Here is a 6,824-nt window from a genome sequence, read left to right on the forward strand (position 1 = left end):
CAAGTTTCCTTCCCGAGACAGACTCCAGGCAGGATCTCCAGGCTCATGACCCCACTCCATGGCAATGGTTACTTTGTTTCACATGGATTAAGGACCCGGGCTTAAACTGCATTTGAATTATCCCCTTTGCTGTGCCACAGGGTGAGTGTTTCCCCTCGAAGCAGGAGGATGAGAATTATTCTCAACAGAGACACAGGCAACAGAGGGGAGCAACAGAGCATCCTTGGCCCATTACCCAGGTGTTCCCTGAATATCATCGGTAGGGCTGCCTTTTATCAACAATGCAGACTTTCTTCTCTCTCTCATTTCTCTCTGAACAAATTCCCTCACAATATTTTGGATTTCTAGCCATGGAAAATCACAGCTTTCAGTGTTTGTATTTTTCCAGGCACCTGAGGTTTGGACCTGGGTGGGTACAAGGGAAAGTACCAGAGCCCAGACGTTGGGCTCATGGGTAGCTGCCACTTCCTCCAGGGAATGCCAGTCTATCTCTCTGGGGTCTGGATACACAAATAAGGTCATTCTGTCAAGGCTCAGGGCAAGGCCATCAAGCCCCAGGACTCCAAGGTTAGACCTTTGGTATACTGATAAGAGCAGTGCTAAGTAAACCCAGGTACACTGGCTGAGGATTCTGTAATGTGGAAAAGTCCCCTGTTCTTTCTCATCAGCCTCTGGGCCACAGGACACGACAAATGTGCACCTACACCCTTAGGCATCAGGTGTGTGTGCAATGGTAGCAGGAGAATGAGCAGCAAAAGAGATGGGGAAGGCTGCTGCCCTCACCTGAACCACAGCGCATCAGGCTCCCACCCCTGTGGTGCACAAGGACCAATGCCATGACGGTATGCCTGGGTACCCTGAGCAGCCAGGAAAGGCCAGCAGACTCTACTACGTCGCAGCCAGAGTTCTAGCCAGACCCTGCCTAGGTTGGGCTCAAATGCTTATCAGTTGAGGTGCTGTGTTGTCACTGCCCTGACAGGCGACAGCATCACAGAACACCAGCCCAACTGACTGAACCCAGGGGCCAGGCACCTACAGTACAGCCAATGAACAATTCTTAGAGACAAGAGCTTTATAGGGTGGGGAGAAAGAGTGACACCCAAAAAGGCAGTACAGTCCACATCAAGAGCTACGTAGGTCTGCCAGCAACTGGTAGCCCTGTCCCAGGTGGCCTTTGTCTATCTCAGAACTCGTTAGTCAAGGTATCAGTTAATGATCACTAGATGAACTAGGTCTTACGTGGTGACCTGGATCTCAGATGGACCATGCCATTCGTGATGCTGTGTTGACTGCCTCCTACTCCTCCATGCCTCCTACTTCACTCCATGCTGGTTTCAGATGTCAAAAGAGTCTAGTATACTAGGCCTTCATTTCAGACCGCAGTTACGTTAATTAAAAATAATCTGAAGACTATAAAAACAGCTCAAATGTCCATCAGTGGTGATTACATTTGTAGTACAGGAACATAGGACAAAACCTTACTATAGAAACAAGATGTTATGAAGAGAGGGAAGTAATTTATGATACTTCCAGAAAAGACAGTAAGGCTTACAACAGAAAGCTGCACCTGAAAGTAGGCTTTAGTGATTGTCAGCATGAGATTTCTGAGAATGCATTCTGCCTCCCACTATGGGGAAAGTGGTACCAAATAATGTGCTTCTAATTTTGTAAATACAGAAGAAACACCTTCAGAGATTTCTCCATATTGCTATATGCAGGCAGGATTGTTCATTTATTTCCTACATTTTATATTATAGTTTTAGAGTTACAGAAAAATGGAGCAGAAAGTAGAGTTCCTATATACCCCTTCACTCCTACCCTTCTACAGCCCCCTATTATTCGTCTTACAGTAGTGTGGTATGTTTGTTACAATTGATGACCCAATACTGATGCATGAGTACTAACTAAAGTTAACTAAAGTCCAGTTGACATTAGGGTTTACCCTTGGTGTTACATTTTATAGGGCACTGGCAAAGGAATGATGCCTTATCTACCATTATAACATTCTACAGCATACTCTCACTGTGCTAAAAGTCCTCTCTAACCCACCTATTCATCCTCTGCTCCCTAGACCAGATCCCTGGCAGCCACTGATCTTTTTTACTGTCTCCACATGTGCCTTTACAAAATGCACTATATCTGGAAACGTAAGGTGGAAAGCCTTTTCAGATTGGTTTCTCTCACTTAACAATATGCCTGAAAATATGCTCCTGCATGCCTCTGTTACCTAATAGCTAATACCTAAGGGCTCATTACTTTTACCACCCACCTAACCACTGTATCCTGAAACCTTGCTTACTCGTGTCAGGGTGATTGTGGACTCCTGGAAATTTTCTACATGGACAATCATATTATGTGTGATGGTAGACAGTTTTCTCTCCTCCTTCCCAATCCAAGTTTCTCTTCTTCACTGGTCATACTGTGTCAGTGAGGACTTCCAGAAGGAGTATGAAAGAGCAGGCACAGGGACCTCCTTGCCCTCCTCCCCATCCTACTGAGAAAGCATCTAGTTTCTCACCAGTAAGTACAATATTAGCTGTAGGGCTGTTGTAGATGTTCTTTACCAAGTTAAAGTTCCCCTTACTCCCGGTCTGCTGAGATTACTTATTGGGGCTGTGGGTTAACATTTTGTAAAATGCTCTCCTGCACCTATTGATACCATCATAGGATTCTTTCTTCTTTTGCCTGTTGATGGGACAGGTGACTGACTGATTATCAAATGTTGAACCAGCACAGCACACCTGGAATAAATCCCACTTGGTCATGGCATGTAACTGGGTATTTGTTGGATTCAACATGCTAATGATTTGTTGAGGATCTCAGCATCTATGTTCCAAAACATAGAGGCCTGTAGCTTTTCTTTTATAACATTTTTTTAAAGTAATCACACTCAACATGGGCTCGGACTCAGGACCTTGAGATTAAGAGTCGCATGTTCCACTGTATGAGCCAGCCAGGCACCCCTGTTACTTTCCTTTCCTATAATGTCTCTGCCTGGTTTTGCTACTAGAAAGGCATCACAGAACGAGTTAGGAAGGATTTCTTCTACTCCTACTCTTTGTAAGAGGTTGTAGAGATTGGTTATCATTTCTTCCTTCCTTAAGCATTTGCTAGAATTCACCAGTGAAACCATCTGGGCCTGACACTTTCTGATTTCGAAGATAAAAGGGTGAACTCCATTTCTTTAACAGATATATGCCTATATGGATTTATACTTCTGTGCATTTTCACAGATTTTCAAGGAATTCGTCCAGGTTTTGAAATCTGTGGGCAGAGTTGTCCATAACATTACTATCCTTTTAATGTCCACAACAGTTATGTTTCTTTCACTTCAGATATTGGAAACTTGTATCTTCTCTTTCTTAGTTAACTCAGTGAAGTTTCTCAATTTTATTAACCTTTTCAAATAACTAATTCTGGGTTATGGGTTTTGTCTTTTCAAAGAGCTCACTGATTTCTGCTCCAATTCTAATCATTTATTTTGTATTGTTTACTTGGGGATTTAATTAGCTCTTATTTTTCTGGTTTCCTAAGATGAAAGCTTAGAATATCTGTGCATTAGTTTGTGTAACTTGATTTACGAAATCAGACCATGAAATGTAGTGTTATCTCCTGTCCACCCTATCGGTCCATAAAAGCCTCACTCTGGCCTTACTCTCTCTGCTCCAGTCTCAACCCACCTTCTCATATAACCAAAAATCTACAAGGGCCTAGAACTGTTTCTAGGTACATTGGACCCCTGAATTTACAGCCAAGTTCACATCCCTGTCATATAGTCTATCTGTGGCTTCTATTTGAAACCCTGCCTTAGAAGACAGTTACTTACAGGGGTTTGTACAAAACTGAGGTTGAGGGATGGAGAATTACACGTACACTCAAGGCACACCATGGCTTGGAAGGGGAAAATGAGATTATGGACTAGATATCCCTCTGCATAGAACACATTTTATTTTTATTTTGTTATTTGGATTTATGTATTTTAAGTGGTCACATATTAGCTTCGTGGGCCTCCTTTCCAGAGATTCCTTCAGGCCCCTACATACATGGGAGATGCTGAACTAGGAGTGTCCAGTTTCAATTCAAAATTATATTAACTTCCACTATGCATATGGAAGAGACACAGTTCACCGAAGGGACCATTTATACATACAGGAGTCCTGTAAACTGAAGCATTTAACGCTGTTGCCCTAATTATTCAATCTATCTCTGCTTTTAAAAGCTTCATATTCACATGAACTGTTAGGGTTAGGGCTGCAGAAAGGGTATGGTTATTCACATGAGGGAATTTCTTGTGGTGAAATCCTGATTCCTTTGTAATTCTAATGCAATACAGATTCCAGATTTCTTTTTGATTTTGTAGCCTGTGTTGATGGGTACTCAAACTATAAGCAACAACATTTTGTACAACTACACATACACACAAAGTGCATGTAAAAATTGTTGAAGTGTGAATGACTTTATGTGACTTAGCAGTATGGTTACCATCCACATTTCTCTTCCAGAATTCACCATGGTTATGGTAAGGTATCTTAACAGGAAGCTCGGGGAAGGGCACATGAGAATTCTATGTATTACTGCAGCTTCTTTTAAGTTTATTGTTTCTTTTTACTACTTTTTTTGTTTATACACTATACAACATTCACCTATAAATTAAAATTTCTCATGTTTCCTAAAGACAAATATGACATCAACACCAAAACACAATTTCCAATGTTATACTAGTCGTAAAGACAATCTTCAAGCTTTATGTCTCAAATTGAAAGATTTCTTATAGGTATTCTGACCTAACCTAGTTTGTATTTTTTGCTAAAAAAATAACTTATAAAAGCAAAAATCTGCAAGGCTTTATATCTGTATTTGCTAGGGGACATTGAATGGAATATTACTTAACGAGACTGTCCTATATGTTTTGCAATCTACTTCAGGGTAAAATAAGGCCAGTTTGTGGACAAAGGCTATTTAACACTCAGGATGTCAACATTGTTTCCTCCAGAGTGAGTTCTCTGAAGCACAGTGGCTACTGATCTGCAGATCAACATTTCTAACACCCACTGCAATCATCAGGTTTTTCTCCTGTGTGTGTTCTCTGATGTACAATGAGGTTTGACTTCTGAGAGAAAGTTTTTCCACATGTGTTACATTCATAGGGCTTCTCACCTGTGTGTGACCTCTGATGTTTAGCAAGGTCTGACTTACGGTAAAAAATTTTCCCACATTCATTACACTGACAAGATTTCTCCCCTGTGTGAGCCCTATAATGCACTGTGAGGGATGATTTGTGACTGAAGGATTTCCCACATTCGTTACATTCATAAGGTTTCTCCCCTGTGTGTTTTCTCTGATGTAAAGTGAGTCCTGACTTCACACAGAACGACTTCCCACATTCATTACATTTATAGGGCTTTTCTTTTGTATGAGTTCTCTGGTGCACAATTAGAGCTGACTTATGACAGAAAGCCTTTCCACATTCATTACACTCATAGGGTTTCTCTCCTATGTGGATTCTCTGGTGCTGAGTGAGCTGAGACTTCTGGCAGAAGGTTTTCCCACATTCATTACATTCGTAGGGTTTCTCCCCTGTGTGTGTCCTATTATGTTTAGTTAGGTACGATTTATTATAGAATATTTTTCCACATTCATGACACTCAAAGGGTTTCTCTCCTGTATGTGTCCTGTAATGTTGAGAGAGGGTAGATTTATGGCTGAAGAATTTCCCGCATTCAGGACACACAAAGGGTTTCTCCCCTGTGTGAGTTCTCTGATGCACTGTGAGGTCAGACTTCAAGCAGAAGGTTTTTCCACATTCATAACATTCGTAAGGTTTCAACCCTGTATGAATTATCTGATGCCTGGTGAGTACTGACTTGTGGTAGAAAGTTTTCCCACATGCATTACATTTGTAGGGCTTATCCCCAATGTGGGTTCTCTGATGTTGAGTAAGATGTGACTTCTGACAGAAAGATTTCCCACAGTCAGGACAGTCAAATGGTTTCTCCCCTGTATGAGTTCTCTGATGCACTGTAAGGTGTGAATTCATACAGAAGGATTTCCCACATTCATAGCATTCATAGGGTTTCAGCCCAGTGTGTGTTCTCTGGTGTTTGGTGAGATCCGACTTCTGGTAAAAAGTTTTCCTACATGCGCTACACTGATAGGGTTTCTCCCCTGTGTGAATTCTCTGGTGTAATGTGAGGGCTGACTTGTGGCTGAAGGCTTTCCCACATTCGTTGCACACATACGGCTTCTCCCCCGTGTGTGATCTCTGATGTTTTGTCAGGTTCGACTTCTCCCAGAAAGTTTTTCCACATTCATTACACTGAAAGCGTTTCTCTCCTGTATGTGTCCTTTGATGTCGCGTGAGGTGGGACTTCTCCCAAAATGCTTTCCCACATTCATTACATTCAAAGTGTTTCTCTCCTTTATGAGTTTTCTGAAGTTGTGAAAGGCATGAGTCACCCTTGAAGCGATCCCCACTCTCACTACACTCAGACTGTTTCAGAGGTGCCCCGTGAGGTTTCAAAAGGGGAGACTTCATGCATAAAGACCTCGCACAACCACCAAATCCACAGTGATTTTCCTCGGAGGCATTCATGTGATGTAGCAGGAAGGAGGCGTTAGGAAAGAGGGTTCTCCCATATTTAGTACATTCAGAGTCATTCTCTTCAGCGACCTCTCTCTTGTATGTACTCAATATTGCCTTTTCAGGGAAGGTTTCTTGATATATGTTACATTCAAAATTTTGCTCTGCACTTTGAATCTTCTCATGACCAACAAGGTCCTCATCATGACTGAAAGTTTTCTCAGTTTTAAAAAATTCCCTTTTT

General features: G+C 41.9%; 1 pseudogene; it reads right to left on the minus strand.

Annotated features, from left to right (window-relative positions):
* Positions 1 to 6,576, minus strand: part of LOC115285394 — a 42,531-nt pseudogene extending 35,955 nt beyond the window's left edge.
* Positions 6,577 to 6,824: the final 248 nt, after the last annotated feature.

The sequence above is a fragment of the Suricata suricatta genome, chromosome 2, assembly GCF_006229205.1.
Source record: "Suricata suricatta isolate VVHF042 chromosome 2, meerkat_22Aug2017_6uvM2_HiC, whole genome shotgun sequence".
Taxonomy (NCBI): domain Eukaryota; kingdom Metazoa; phylum Chordata; class Mammalia; order Carnivora; family Herpestidae; genus Suricata; species Suricata suricatta.